Source organism: Neopsephotus bourkii, unplaced genomic scaffold (genome assembly GCF_033783945.1).
Source record: "Neopsephotus bourkii isolate Nb327-2 ecotype Australia unplaced genomic scaffold, CSIRO-AGI_Nbou_v1 NB_1630, whole genome shotgun sequence".
NCBI lineage: Eukaryota > Metazoa > Chordata > Aves > Psittaciformes > Psittacidae > Neopsephotus > Neopsephotus bourkii.
In genome coordinates this window covers 4435791-4450830 of record NW_026902105.1, presented here as the reverse complement: position 1 = coordinate 4450830, position 15040 = coordinate 4435791, and the positions used below count along the sequence as shown (strand labels likewise).

General features: G+C 44.1%; 1 protein-coding gene across 6 annotated transcripts in view; it reads right to left on the bottom strand.

Annotated features, from left to right (window-relative positions):
- Positions 1-15040, bottom strand: part of OXR1 (oxidation resistance 1) — a 262445-nt gene that overhangs the window by 205780 nt on the left and 41625 nt on the right. The window contains exon 2 of one of the 6 annotated variants that reach the window (XM_061373378.1): positions 8665-8853. The exons of the other annotated variants lie outside the window; for them this stretch is intronic. The gene's annotated coding sequence lies outside the window, so the exon portion shown is untranslated. The remainder of the gene's footprint in view (positions 1-8664; positions 8854-15040) is intronic. 6 annotated transcript variants of the gene reach the window in all.

The window sequence follows — 15040 nt, the reverse complement described above, 5'->3', positions numbered from 1 at the left end:
GTGTCTTGCTCTGCTTGCAAAAGTCCCTTGGAAGGGTCATGCTATCATTTCACTGTGGGCCAATCCACCAGCTATTTGCTACTAGATACACTTACCCTTCCTTCAGAGGGGTAGTTTCATACTTGTGTTTAACTGGAATTAATCTATTTCCTGTTCCTTCAGTGCTAGTGCTAGGCTCTGACAGCTCCCCTAGCACAGGATTAGTGAATTGCCCCATCACTGCTGTATGGCTACAGACTTCCCACCAAAGCAGCCAGGTTATTTCAATGCCTCCTCAAAGAGGAGGGCCTGGAAGCCTTACATCATACAACCTCTGTGAAAACAGAACTTCCCATCTTTCTTTCCCATTAACTAAAATAAGGAGCAGAGCTATATTATAGCCTTAAAGCACTGGGCACAGCAGAAGATATCCAAGCAACAACAGTGTTGATATCCTTCACTCAGTATCAGAATCATACAAGGGTTTGGGTTGGATGGAACAATTCCCCTGCCACGAACAAGGACACTTTCCACTAGACCAGGCTGCTCAAAGCCCCACCCATCCTGGCCTTGAACACTGCCAGCGATGGGACAGCCACAGCTCCCCTGGGCACCCTGTGCCAACACCTCACTACACCTACAGGAAAGATTCTCTTCCTAACACCCAGTCTAAATCTATCTTTTGTCAGTTTGAAGCCATTTCCCCTTGAACTGTCACTACACACCCTTGTAAAAACTCCCTCTCCAGATTTCTTGTAGGCAGCACCCAGTGTGGTGTTTACTGAATTGCAATAATAAGAAATACCTCTGCATTGCCATGTGCAGTTTCGCTTACCTCCCTTTTTACATGAGAAACGCTTTATTTTTAGGAGAAATATTATAAATACCTACTGGAATATAACAAATAACCTGCAAATGTCCACAAACATACCTCTTTATCTGATTGGTGTCAGTTAAGGTAAAATACAAATTACAAGCTCTACATAAGGAAAGACACATAAATAGACGAGTGGGTTTGAAAACAAAACACAGATCTCAGAAAGTTACATTCACCTGTCAAAGCAAGTAAACTACCAGATGAAAGGGAGGCTAGGTCTGAATATGATTAAAGCTTCTTTTTTTTTTTTTTCCCCAAAGAGCACAGGTTTGACATGCTGAAGTCTGCATATTTAAAATATACAATAATAAAGATGAGTTATTGAGTCATCACCAATTATTTTAAAAGAGCAAATTGTTTATTTATAGAGAAACTGACATTTATAAAGACAGACATGAAGGACTCAGCTGAAGAAGCAGCAGTCTTTGGAGTTCGGAGGTTTTGTTTTTCCTAATTTACTTTGCTTCATCTCTATTCCTAAGTTCAGAAGCATCACATTTCAAACTAAAGTGCTATACCTCAAATTGAAGGCTCCCTGCTGCCCAGTGGTCAATTGTCACAAACATCAATTTGTTCAGCTCTTTCAATAATGTCAGGTCCCCAAAAACTGTACTAATGCAGTTAAAATTAAGAGGAAGCTGCAGAGTTTACGTAGAGAAGCAGTGAGCATAGGGCACCAGCCTGCCTTGCACTTCAGCTGCTGAGGCCCACCAGCAGCCCAGGTGTGTCAGACTGGGGATACTGGGGTTGCCCAGATTTCCAGCATCTCCAACCAGAGTTACAAAGCCTATTGGAGAACATGGCTCAGTGTCAGGACTCTCCCTTCATGGATCGTAGGTGTAGCTTCATTGCTTTACCTTCCTCTCCTTAATAACCTCTCCTACCTAATCAGACTTACTTCTCGGCTGCAGTCCAGCCCAGTATCCTCTTAACACAAAAGAACATCCATTCTCATCAGACCAATGGAAAGCCTAGCTCAGCATCCTCTAGGACAGTGGCCAAGAACAGTCCTAAGAGAAATCAATGCAGACAGCGGAAAGCAGCAGGACAAACAGTAGGACAAAGCTCCCCTGCTCACAGGAATTTCTGGTTTGGAGGATTCATAATATAGAGGCATTTTTTCATGCTTCATAGCCAGCAGTGGACTAGAGAGTCACTGAGGCTGGAGCTCTGGGGATCCTCCAGTCCATCTTCCTACCCCAAGCCAGCTCAATTGCCGCAGATTGATCAGGGCCATAACCAGTCAGGTTTTTATTCTCTTCCAGGATGGAGACCATACAACCTTGTGGCAACCTGTTCCTGTGTGACACACTACGAAGTTTTTTCCTCATTTTCCTACACTTTTTAATATTCACATACTGCTGCACCGAAGTCCAGAGCCTGCCTAGGCACTGCTTGAGGAGCTGCACGCAACCCTGATATGTGGGGTCGTGATTATAGTAAGGGCAACGTTTCTCATGTCTCCCTACACTCTGGTCAGGACTACTGCTCTAATTTACTGTAAAATTGTGATCTTTAAGGTTTTAAGACCACAGCAAAGGTCTTAGGACCAGAGCATTCATTACGTCATTGGAAAACTCTGAGACACTTGATTTTTCTGGGTTCTGGACTTTCCCTATGTTATCCGTAATGATTCTTTTCTTTGTCTTGTCTTGAACAGTGGAGGCATCTGGCATTGCTCCACAATGCACAGACAGACAGCATAATTCTGTTTACAACTAGTTTCAGATAAATGCCAAATTCTCATCTCTCAGATCAGAAAAAGCCACGCAAAATGCAGTGATTTGCCAAAAGGTACTGTCCTGGGTTTAGCAGTGGCAGTCATTTTTCTCTTTCTTGGTAGCTGGTGCAGTGCTGTGTTTTGACTTTCAGCTGGGAACAGAGCTGAAAAACAATGATGTTTTGGTTTGGTCAAGGACTTCGTGAGCCTCATGCTCTGCCAGAGAGGAGGGGAGGCCGGGAGGAAGCAGAGACAGGACACCTGACCCAAACTGACCAAGAGGTATTCCATACCACAGCACGTCATACCCAGGATGTAACTGGGAGTTAGCCAGAAGGGCTGGGTGGACTGCAGGGTTGGAGGAGGTATCGGTCGGTGCTTGATTGGGCTGGGGGGGGGGGCGAGTTATCGGTCACCTGGTGATGGGGTGTTGTATTCTCTTCCCTTGTTATTTCCTTTATCATTACTATTATTGGTGGTAGCAGCAGTGATCTGTGTTATACCTGAGTTACTAAACTGTCCTTACCTCAACCCGTGGGAGTTGCATTCTTTTTGATTCTCCTCTCCGTTCCCTCAGGAGTAGGGGGAGGGCAGGAAGGGGGGGAGTGAGTGCACAAGCTGTCTGGCTGTGGGTTAAACCACGACAGTTCTTTTTGGCGCCCAACGTGGGGCACGAGGGGTTGAGATAACGACAGATCTGACCATCACAATGCTGATTTATTGGATCTCAGAGTTGTTCCTCTTGATCTCAGAGCTTCAGAATGTTGTAACTTACTTAGAGCAGGTATTTGCTGTGTTAGTGTTTATCAAGTGTGGGGCTTGGGCTAAGGTTCTTGTCTCACTGTACTTTATGGCAATCACTTGTAATACGGGCGAGCTCCAGCAGCAGGGCGGGACGGACGTGGCCGTGGACTGGTCCCTGGCCGTCCGGCTGCTCCTCACCGTCCTGGCCCTCGCCCTTGCCTCCATCTGCGTGAGGCTCTGGGAAGCCGAGGGGGGGCGGCCCCGGGAGCCGGCGGCTGCTGAAGCGGCCCGGGAGAGCGGCCCCGGGGACCAAGCGGGAGCGGGACCGGAGGCCGCGAGGGGACGGATGCCGGTGGAGGAGGTTGGGGCGGTCGAGGAGCGGGAGAAGGCGGCGGAGGAGCCGAACCCCGCAGAGGAGCCGAGCCCCGCGGCCGAGCCCAGCCCCGCGACGGCCGAGAGCATTCCCCGGAAGCCGCCCGCCGAGCCCCAGGAGGACGCAGGAGACCCCGCAGCATTTCCCAGCGAGGCAGAGGAGGAAGAGCTGGACTCAGGAAAAGAGAAGCTGGTGGTGGGAGAGCCGGCAAGCACAGCAGCTACACCAGCCCCAGTGACAAGTACAGCAGCATCGCTTGAGAGTTCTGAAGGTTTTGGATGGCATTTGGGTACCCTTGGGACCTGCCTGCTGATTGTGATGGTGTTCACTATGTTGGCACACATGCAGAGTGTGTTTTACCCACCACCATTGTGTCTGATCCCAAAATTTAAGCAGAGTCGGGTTTGGGTCTTGTCTGGGGTTAGACAACAATATGGGAGGACCAAGAGGTTTTCCCCAAGGCTGGACAGCCATGAGTGGCAGGGTGTGTGGGACAGTATGGGCAAGTATCTAGTCCACTGGGCCCCTCCAGTGCTTTGGAAACATAGAGATGGACTCATGATCGAGGGGTGGACCTAACAATGGACACTACTGCCCAGGTTATTCATGTGTGTGAACACTGCATACAGCCTCTCCTGCTCTGAAAGACTGTTACAAGAGATGGAGCCTGGCATCATGGACCAGATGGACTCAGCAGCTTTATAGGGACTGGTCCATGCACTACGATGAGAGTGCACCTAGATAAGAGTGATGGTATATTGAAAATGTGGGATCTGAGCATGACGTGAATGGTATGGAATAAGGGGTGGATAATGTCCTGGGTTTAGCAGTGGCAGTCATTTTTCTCTTTCTTGGTAGCTGGTGCAGTGCTGTGTTTTGACTTTCAGCTGGGAACAGAGCTGAAAAACAATGATGTTTTGGTTTGGCCAAGGACTTTGTGGGCCTCATGCTCTGCCAGGGAGGAGGGGAGCCGGGAGGAAGCAGAGACAGGACACCTGACCCAAACTGACCAAAGAGGTATTCCATACCACAGCACGTCATGCCCAGGATGTAACTGGGAGTTACCCGGAAGGGCTGGGTGGACTGCAGGGTTGGAGGAGGTATGGGTCAGTGCTTGATCGGGCTGGGGGGGGGGGTGAGTTATCGGTCACCTGGTGATGGGGTGTTGTATTCTCTTCCCTTGTTATTTCCTTTATCATTACTATTATTGGTGGTAGCAGTAGTGATTTGTGTTATACCTGAGTTACTAAACTGTTCTTATCTCAACCCGTGGGAGTTGCATTCTTTTTGATTCTCCTCTCCGTTCCCTCAGGAGTAGGGGGAGGGCAGGAAGGGGGGGGGGGAAGTGAGTGCACAAGCTGTCTGGCTGTGGGTTAAACCACGACAGGTACATAACCTGTCAATGGTATCTTTCATTCTTGGAACTATTCTCATAAATGGATTTTTTGCTCTTATGTCGAATATGCTGCATTTATTTCTCCCCATGAGACTCACCATTTGCTGTATAAATCTGAAATGGCTTCTGATAATTCATGCCACAAAAGCAGCCCTATCTATTCCAGTCGTCAGATTCACTTTTCATAAACATCAGTATGAATAGAGAAATACATTAGAATAGCATCGTATAATGATTTGGGTTGGAAAGGACCTTAAGGATCATCTAGTTGTAACCTCCCTGCCACAGGCAGGGATACCTTCCACTAGACCAGGTTGTTCCAAGCCCCATCCAACCTGGCCTTAAATACTGCCAGGGATGGAGCAGCCACAGCTTCCCTGAGCATCCTGTGTGAGTGCCTTACCACAGTAAAGAATTTCTTCCTAGTATCTAATCTAAATTTATCCTCTTTCAGGTTGAAGCCATTCTCCCTTGGTAACAACCATCTTTTAAGTTTGAGCCTTGTGGCAATCAGTACTGGGCACAGCAGAACATATCCAAGCAATTTCACAAGTCATTAAGTATCTCAGCCTACTCCACATCCTGTGTAACCAGGACTCCCCCTTTCAATGCATCAAGGCATTCCAGGAACTTCCTGGATTATTTGTGTCCTGCTGTGCTTGCTCTCCAACAGATACCAGGCTGGTTGAAGCTGCCGTGTGAGGACCCGGACTTGTGAATGTGAGGCTGCTCAATCTGTCTACAGAGGGCCTCCTCCACCTGGTCTTTCTGGTCAGGTGGCCTGTAGAAGACCCCCACTGTGATGTCACCTGGCCCTGCCCTCCCTTTAATCCTGACCCATAAGCTCTTGGTCATCTTCTCATCCACCCCAAGGCAAAGCTCTGCTCACTCCAGCTGGTCACTGATGTAGAGTACAACACCCCCTCCTCATCTCCCCTGCCTGTCTTTCCCGAAGAGCTCTGTCCTTCCATTCCAGCATTCCACTCATAGAAGCCATCCCACCATGTCTCTGTTATATTAGGAAATCCATCCTAGAATCCTATGTTCAGAAAATTGTTCACATTAAGAAAAATAAATAAATAAATAAATGGGTCTTTGGGGATGAAGGAAGGTTTCATCTGACAGTATGGTTCACACGAGAATATGTATTTGAAATGCTGACCAATCATTTGTCATACAGAGGAACAAAAGGGTTTGCAATGATAAGGCTTAATTCTCTAGTGTTGTTCTTTCACTGTGGTTATTTAAAATGCAAAAAGTATCTTAGAGTTATATTAAAGATGGAAGATCAAACAGGGACAAAAGATAAGACTACACAATCATCCACTCATTGATTCTGTTGCACAATTTTGGATTGACTATTGAGAAAGCTCCTTTAGCTCCTTTTCTTCTGGAAAAAAAGTGAATAGCAAAAAGTGGATAATAAAGCCCGATATCTACGTTGACTGAAAAATGAATATAAGGGTGGAAGTCATGCTGTACTGAGGCCATTAAAATATTAAAGGTATTAAGCTGAATACAGTAAGACACAACAAGCCCTCTACAGTCCTGGGCTGGCCCTTTTGGCTTTGCTATAATGCTGATAGAACAAAGAATCATACACCAAACATTAGCCAAAATGAATTATGCACCATATCTAGTAGTAAATGAATTATACTGGCTCCTCAGAACTGCTCTTTTCATAAAGAGCCATCCCTCTAGACAGTCTGAGGAAAACTGAGTGAATTTTCTTGCTGTAACTATGAGAAAAGGAAACAGAGCTAAAGCTCCTATGTAACCAGTTTCAAAGCTAGAATTTTAATATGGCTACCTAGTTACAAAAGATTTTCTATGAACATTATACTCATATAAACAATGAATTTTTGGATGTTTATAAGCTTAGAAACTGTTACAGAAATAACAAGACAAAAATACTGGCTGTAGGCAAACCAGCTTCCAGTGTTCTTCTGATATTTACAATTAGGGAGCTTAATGAAATCCAGGGTATCAGATTTGTTTCGTAATCCCTACACCTCTGACTTGTACTACCATGACATCTTCCAACAAGCATGGGACAAATGGATTATATCTACAGCCTAATTTTATAGTCTTCCCTTCGACTGATTTTCCTGCATTTTCCAACAATATTTAAGAAAATATTTTGCAATTAATTGAAAGTCACTTAGTACGCTCACCAAATTACTCCTCGATGAGTCTGGAGCAGATACACTTTCTTCTTCTCAAGTGCCTTTGATTTCTTCTCTGCATGCACAGACATGCACTTAATTAAAACTTTCCATCAAAGTGGCATTAGCTAGACACACACGGCATACCAACTTGCTCTCAGGCTTCCTGCCAGAAAGCCAGCAGTGCTGATGCCTTCCTTCATTTACTTCAAAGTGTCAGCAAAACAGGCAATTTATGATCACATAAATACAGAGCCAACAACCCACAATCACTATCTGCGGCAATACAGCACAGACACTGCCATTTCGTTGGTCCACTTCCCTCAGGCTGGTTCATGTTGCCAGATGCAGAACCAGAGCACACTTTACTAAGTGTCTTCTGTAACACTGTAATAAAATAAAATACCAGGATGAGTGTTTAAAAAGGTGTCAGGGAGCAGCATGAACAAATCCCATTAGCAGTCAACAGGATTTGTGCACGTATCTACTATTCATCACATTGAGAACTTAACCCCAGGGCATAACACATACATGCAATATGGAGATATATCACATTGTGGAATGAGGTTTGGTTTTGATCAGGATATTGGGATTTTTTGTAGGAAATAAAGATACAGAGAGGAAAGCCTTTTGATATAATAGTGTTATGATTGTGGGCAAGGATTTAAAAAAGCATCCGACGAAAGGGAGACACCTGAGAAATCATGTGATTGCCAGAAGCATTTGAAAAAGTCTGTAGCACAAAACAGCAGCCCTCATTACATGGCACCAGTTCTGCTTTGAAAGGTTTCAGAGATGTGGTATTTGGCAAGCAACTCCAGAGAGAAAAAGTATTTCTGATCACCAGTGTAGGTATTCCTACATGTGAAAAATACATCAGAGTCTAGGTGATGCCGCTTAGCTCTGCTAGGTGCTGATTGTCATAAATGTGCTTTTCACATCTAAGTTGAAATTAAGTAGAGTGGCTTTAAACTGAGACTAGGTGTCATGTGTGGCAGCACTGATAATTCTCTAATCTATATTTCCTAAAAATGAAAGAAATCTCACAAAGTTATTTTATAGTCAGAACCTACCAGGAGCAGTTCTGTCAAGACTGGGAACATACCAACAACTGAAGGTATCTGCAAGGCACTGAGGCCCAAGCTCAGGATGAAATCTTGAGCTTGAGGAAAAGTTCATCCTTGTCTGGGAATTATTTTATGCTTTCCCATGCAAGAACAAATGACTGAACTGGGGCGTGAGTACATTCAACTGACTTCATCATTGAGCAAGACTGACCTTTAGTTTATACTTTGACATGTTTTTCTTCCAAATGCATTTCTTGAAAGCAAAACCGAACAGCATTTTCCTCACCCTGCATACTCTTGGTAAAAAGTATGGTTAGAAAATTCAGGTGAAATTTTGACTTACAGAATGGGAGTAAAGGAATTTCACTGACTTCAGAAATGCCAGGGTTTTGCCCTTCAGCAGGAGCTTGAACAGGGTATAACAGAGAACACAACACCCCTGTATAATGAAGAGCCAGCCACATACACAACATAACTGAAGGGTCTTGCTCAGAAACTCTGTGCCTCCTGAATCTTCTAAAGCATAAGGGAACTGGAAACACAACAAAAAAGGTGTCTGCAATTTTGCTCACACATTATTTCCTTGAGATCAACTGGAGAAGTAAATAAACACATCAGCATTCCAATGCAATGAAAAACACACACACGTTATTAAAGGTTATAACTGAAGTGCAAGTGTAATCCGGTAATTAAAGACTCTGCAGGCAATAATCAGATGGTCTTACAAAAATTCTAAGATGTAACAAAGAAACACAGTAGGAGAGTTAAATAATTCTGAGTATTAGAGCTACAGCATGAAGCTGGTGTAGAAATGGAGATGACCTTCTCTAACAAAAAGATACCTGCAGGTTGGCTGGTTAGCTTGTGTAAATGCCTTCGAAAAGGCTCTACATGAGGCAGAGTGGAACCTTATTGTAAAACAGACTTCTGTAAAAATGTAACAGAGAAAACATTAATCACTTGAGATAAATTCAAATATAATTAAATTTCTTTTATACTTTTATTTTTAAAACTATAGATTATATCCAAATATTATTTCACATTTTATAGTTAAGGATGCAGCTGCTTTAAGGAAATTTTCAAAAGCTGTTCACCACAGGTTAAAGTTTTTGTGAATTTATTTGTATGTACAGGAAAAAATTATTTATTAGACTGACTGGTAAAATAAAAATATGTATTTTCTGTGTTTCGTTACATATGCCTCCAAGCAAATGATAATGGACATTAATGGATGGTGTCTCCAGCCCATTAATATTTTGCTATGATGTTTCCACCCATTTGATTTTACACAGTTATTTCCAGACTGACCAGGGCTGTACACTTTCTAATAGCCACTTTTACCCCAGCAGGAGAGAACTGTCACTGCCCCAGCACCAAGATGCTGCCTTCCTCCAGGCAGCCCTTGCCAGATGGACCTAAGGCAATACCTGCTGGAGGCATGGTCAGTACCCTACTTAACAGCCACTTCACAGGGGATGAGGATCAGACCTTATCCCATCTCCACCATCATTGTCCTGTCAAATTACAGTGTCTTGTCAAAATCATGCACCATCAACCAGCTGCTGCACTGTGCCCTCATAGCAGCCTTCCAGTATCTGAGGGGGGCCTATAGGGATGCTGGGGAGGGACTCTTCACTGGGGCTGTAGTGATGGGATAAGGGGTAATGGGTTGAAACTTAAACAGGGAAAGTTTGGATTGGATATAGAATCATAGAATTATAGAATGGTTAGTGTTGGAAAGGACCTCAAGATCATCAAGTTCCAACCCCCCTGCCATGGGCAGGGACACCTTGCTCTAAACCATATCACCCAAGGCCTTGTCCAACCTGGCCTTGAACACTGCCAGGGATGGAGCATTCACAGCCTCCCTGGGCAACCTATTCCAGTGCCTCACCACCCTAACAGGAAAGAATTTCCTCCTTATAGCCAATCTAAACTTCCCCTGTTTAAGTTTTAACCCGTTACCCCTTGTCCTATCACTACAGTCCCTAATGAAGAGTCCCTCCCCAGCATCCCTATAGGCCCCCTTCAGATACCGGAAGGCTGCTATGAGGTCTCCACGCAGCCTTCTCTTCTCCAGGCTGAACAGCCACAACTTTCTCAGCCAATCTTCATATGGGAGGTGCTCCAGTCCCCTGATCATTCTCGTGGCCCTCCTCTGGACTTGTTCCAACAGATCCATGTCCTTTTTATGTTAAGGACACCAGAACTGCACACAATACTCCAAGTGAGGTCTCACGAGAGCAGAATAAAGGGGCAGGATCACCTCCTTCAACCTGCTGGTCACACTCCTTTTAATGCAGCCCAGGATACAGTTGGCTTTCTCGGCTGCAAGCACACACTGCTGGCTCATGTTCATTTTCTCATCGACCAACACCCCCAAGTCCTTCTCCGCAGGGCTGCTCTGAATCTCTTCTCTGCCCAACCTGTAGCTGTCTCTGGGATTGCTCCCACCCAGGTGTAGGACCTTGCACTTGGCATGGTTAAACTTCATGAGGTTGGCATCAGCCCACCTCACAAGCATGTGAAGGTCCCTCTGGATGGCATTCCTTCCCTCCAGTGTATCAACCGAACCACACAACTTAGTGTCATCGGCAAACTTGCCGAGGACGCACTCAATCCCACTGTCCATATAAGGAGGAAATTCTTTCCTGTTAGGGTGGTGAGGCACTGAAATGGGTTGCCCAGGGAGGTTGTGAATGCTCCATCCCTGGCAGTGTTCAAGGCCAGGTTGGATGAGGCCTCGGGTGATACGGTTTAGAGTGAGGTGTCTCTGCCCATGGCAGGAGGGTTGGAACTTGATGATCTTGAGGTCCTTTCCAGCCCTAACTATTCTATGATTCTATGGTTCTATGGAACTTAAGCCCCCGAATACAAACACTGATTGAACTTTTTATATTGTAGTGGGCCGGGCTGAGATGGAGTTAATTTTCTCCATAGCAGCCTGTATGTGCTGTATTTTGGATCTGTGATTAAAACAGTGTTGATAACACATCCATGTTTTGGCTGTTGCTTAGTAGTATTGCTAATATTGCTTCATCAAGTCCTTCTTTGTTTCCTACTCTGTTCCCCTGCCTCAAGTAGGCTGGGGAGTGGGCAAGAAGCTGGGAGGACACACAATGGGAAGAGCTGACCAGAAGTGACCACAGGGATATTCAACACCCATATGACACTGTGCTTAGCAATAAAAGCTGAAGGAAGGGAGAAGGAAGAGGGGACATTCATGGTTAGAGCATTTGCCTTCCACAGCAACTATTACATGTGTGGAGGCCCTGCTTTCCAGGAAGTGGCTAAACATCTGCCTGTCAATGATCTCTTCCTCCTTATTTTCCCTTGTGCACTTTCACTTCACTTATTACTGTCTTATCTTGATATATGAATCTTCTTAGCTTCCTTCTCTTTTCTCCTCATCCCACGGGACAGTGGCGTGAGAGAGCAGCTGTGCAGGTGTTTGGCTGTTGGCTGAGGTGAACCCATCATCTGTAAATGCTTCATGACATTTTTTGTAGATCCATGGCAAAACAGGTATTTGTTATCCTACTATTTCATTAGTTAGACATTGCTACTTTGGGGTTTAGTTTCATTATTATCAGAAGAAGCAAAAAATGAGGAGTGATATTCAGAGAAGTGAGACTCAAGTAAGTTAACAGAGGGCAAGCCTTCAAGAAGTGTATGTTTAAGGCAGCTACAAAGTTGCAGAGAACAGAGTTCTGCATGGAACTGGTCACAAGGAGATCATAAAGAATTTAGGTCAGTTGAGTCCAAGTGGATAAACTGAGTGCAGGAGGCAGAAGATGCACAACAGGTACTCTGGGAAGATAGAAAACAGGAAACTGGGCTCAAAGGGTCAGTAGTAGTGTGTGGGGCAAATACCAAATCCAATTAAAAGAGAAAAACTTAGCAAAACTTGATAAAGGAAACACCTGAAAAAGGTAAGTTGCCAGTCTACAGGGAAGCTGAAGTTCTGGTGTAAGGTTAATTTCCGGTGGTACAAACATATAAAGCTGTCAAGAAAGAGAGAGACCTTGATCCCTTACATCCTGGATCCGTTGGCCCTGGGGTAGTGAACATCTAAGGTGAAGAAGAAAACTTCGCTGCTGCTATCTGATGTGAGCAAGCAATCATTTATAACTGGATCAACATGCTCAGGTCCACTTTCTCTCCTTGCTTACCCACACCCGGAACAAATGCTGCTGAGAGAAGCTGTGGGTTATCAGAAGAGAACCACACTCCATGTTGGAAGGACGAATCCTGCAACAGAGAGACCATCTATGCACTGAAGGCTTGAGTCACCCTATCTGAAGGGTTATGTGATCTATTAATAAATCTGAGCTCTCATTAAGCAAAGCACAGGCTAGAAAAAATGGCCAGGTTTGTAAAAGGGGAAATAACCCTTGAAAACCGAGACAGTCAGTATAGCATGTTACACATTTTGTTGTCCTATATATAGGTGTATACTAGACCATGTCTGTTCTGAGTCACATAACCACCTTTATCATTTTGCATTATTCAGCTTCCAGGATGCAAAGCAATAAAAGAGTGCAAGACATTGCAAGTTCATTATTTAGGAAATGGTAGTAAAAGAGTCCATGTTGGTAGGTATTATTTTGCAGTTCACTACCACAACAAAGTTCAACAATAGGAAGGTTTATACAGTAACAGAGCAGAAAAGCATGTTATGGCTTCATTCAAATAGTGTCACTTCCAATTAAAAAGCAAAAGAAAGGCAATAGTGAACACCATGAGAATTTAGGTCAAAACAGATCATTATTTCTGTACACTTAAAAATCCCACAGAACATGCCCTTAGTGTTCAGCAATAGACAGTTTTGCGGACACCCTTTAGAAGCTGGCTGAGGTATCAGAACAAAGACAGCAACAGTTCATGACTAATGCCAATAAAACCCATGAAATTTAGAAACCATGTGTAAACATAGCCTTTCTGCAGCCAAGAGGAAAGAAGAAACTAGGTCCATATTATCTTTAAAACACTACAGTCTGTTTATATCTGGAGCTTATAAATGAACACTATTTCTCTAACTTTCTAATCAAAACCAAATAAGAAGTCAGTAACTGTCACTGACCAAAAAAACTGATAAGTCTGTCCAAATCTCTTCATCCTTCTTCTATACCAGACATATTACTTGCCCAGCTCAGCTACCATCTAAGGCTATAAATATGCCAATGTAAGTAGACACTGTTTTTTCCACTTATCACAGGACTCAAATCACTGCTGACAGACCTGGCATAAGAAAATTTACTGTAACCTTCCAGGATGGCTGATTGGAATATGATTTGGAAAGAAAACTGTCTGCCTCCAGAAACAACGGCTGTGTCATGAAACTCTCAGACCACTGGCCAAGGCTGCCAGCATTGCATTCACCACCTGGCTGCCCATCACAAAAGCACCAAATCAGCCATCAGCACATTACAGAAGCTACCAGCTGCATTAGCCACTAGTGCATCAGGCTGAACTCAAACCCTTACAAAGACCACAATAAAAATAACCCTGAGTTCACAACAGGGCAGTCAGGGTGCCTGGAGCTCAGAGTTCTTTTTTTTGTTGCTTTTTCTTTCCTCCAAAATAGTTTGAATTAAACCTGGTAACACTAGCCCTCAACAGCCTAAGCACTGGCAACAGACCTCGCAAGCACTAGCTGCTCTCTTAGCTCTGTGGACCTTCTTGAGGTTCAAACCAGTGGAGGGGAAAGGACACACCACACATGGCAGGAGAACCCAGACAGACTTGGATGTGGCAGCTAACTTCTAATTAGCCAGAGATACTAGTGGTAGTCTGTGCACTTCACATGTCCAAGCCCAACTGAAACATATGCCCATGCAAGGCTCATCAAAAAAAGGGACAAATGGATGCAGCTCCAGAAATGGAGCCATATTGCATACACACTTCAGAAAATGTCCTCATGCTTCTTACTTTCTGCTTCTCACAATTGCTTCCTTCAGTCTGATAAACTTACTGAGAGACCAAATGGCTGGGCACTGGTGGTTACATTTGTCACTTAGGCCATCTTTTGAAGCACTCTTATCTAGGTTAGAGCAGGAAAAGAAAACTGAGCATGCCATCCAGGAGCAATACTCTCCAGCTTGTGGACATAGTGTAAATATGTTATATAAGCTAAGGTTTCCAAACTGAAGAACACATGTAACCACATGTTAGAGTGCTCCTGAACATAACAATGCCAGCAGTAGGCAGTCAGAGTTTACTGCAAATCCTCCGGATGCCTATCCTTGCAGAACAACTTCCACACATCAAGATGGTTTCCACAAAATAAAAATCCTTTCTCTAAAGCCATTTACATACTTTTCCCTTTCACAGAGGACAACAGCATCAGCAATTGCTCTTGCAAGACTGAAATCAGTGCACAACATGAACAATACAACACATGAGAAACTCAATGGTATACATACTGACCTCTGCTATTCCAATGCTGGTGTCTATTGTTGATTTAATTAACTGGAGGAAAATTAACACAGCAGAAAAAAGATGAGAGCCGAATACAAGACAACACAGAGAGACCACAATAGTTCAGTATTTAAAAGCCTGGGATCAGCTCTCAAATTAAATTGAAATCAATAGGAATTCACCTCTTTTGTTAGCAATGTCAGTGCACATTAACAACACAACTTCTTACAAAGAACTAAGAAATACCTGCCCCATGTGTGAATTTTGTCAAAGTTGTTCTGATCAGTCACTTTTATTGA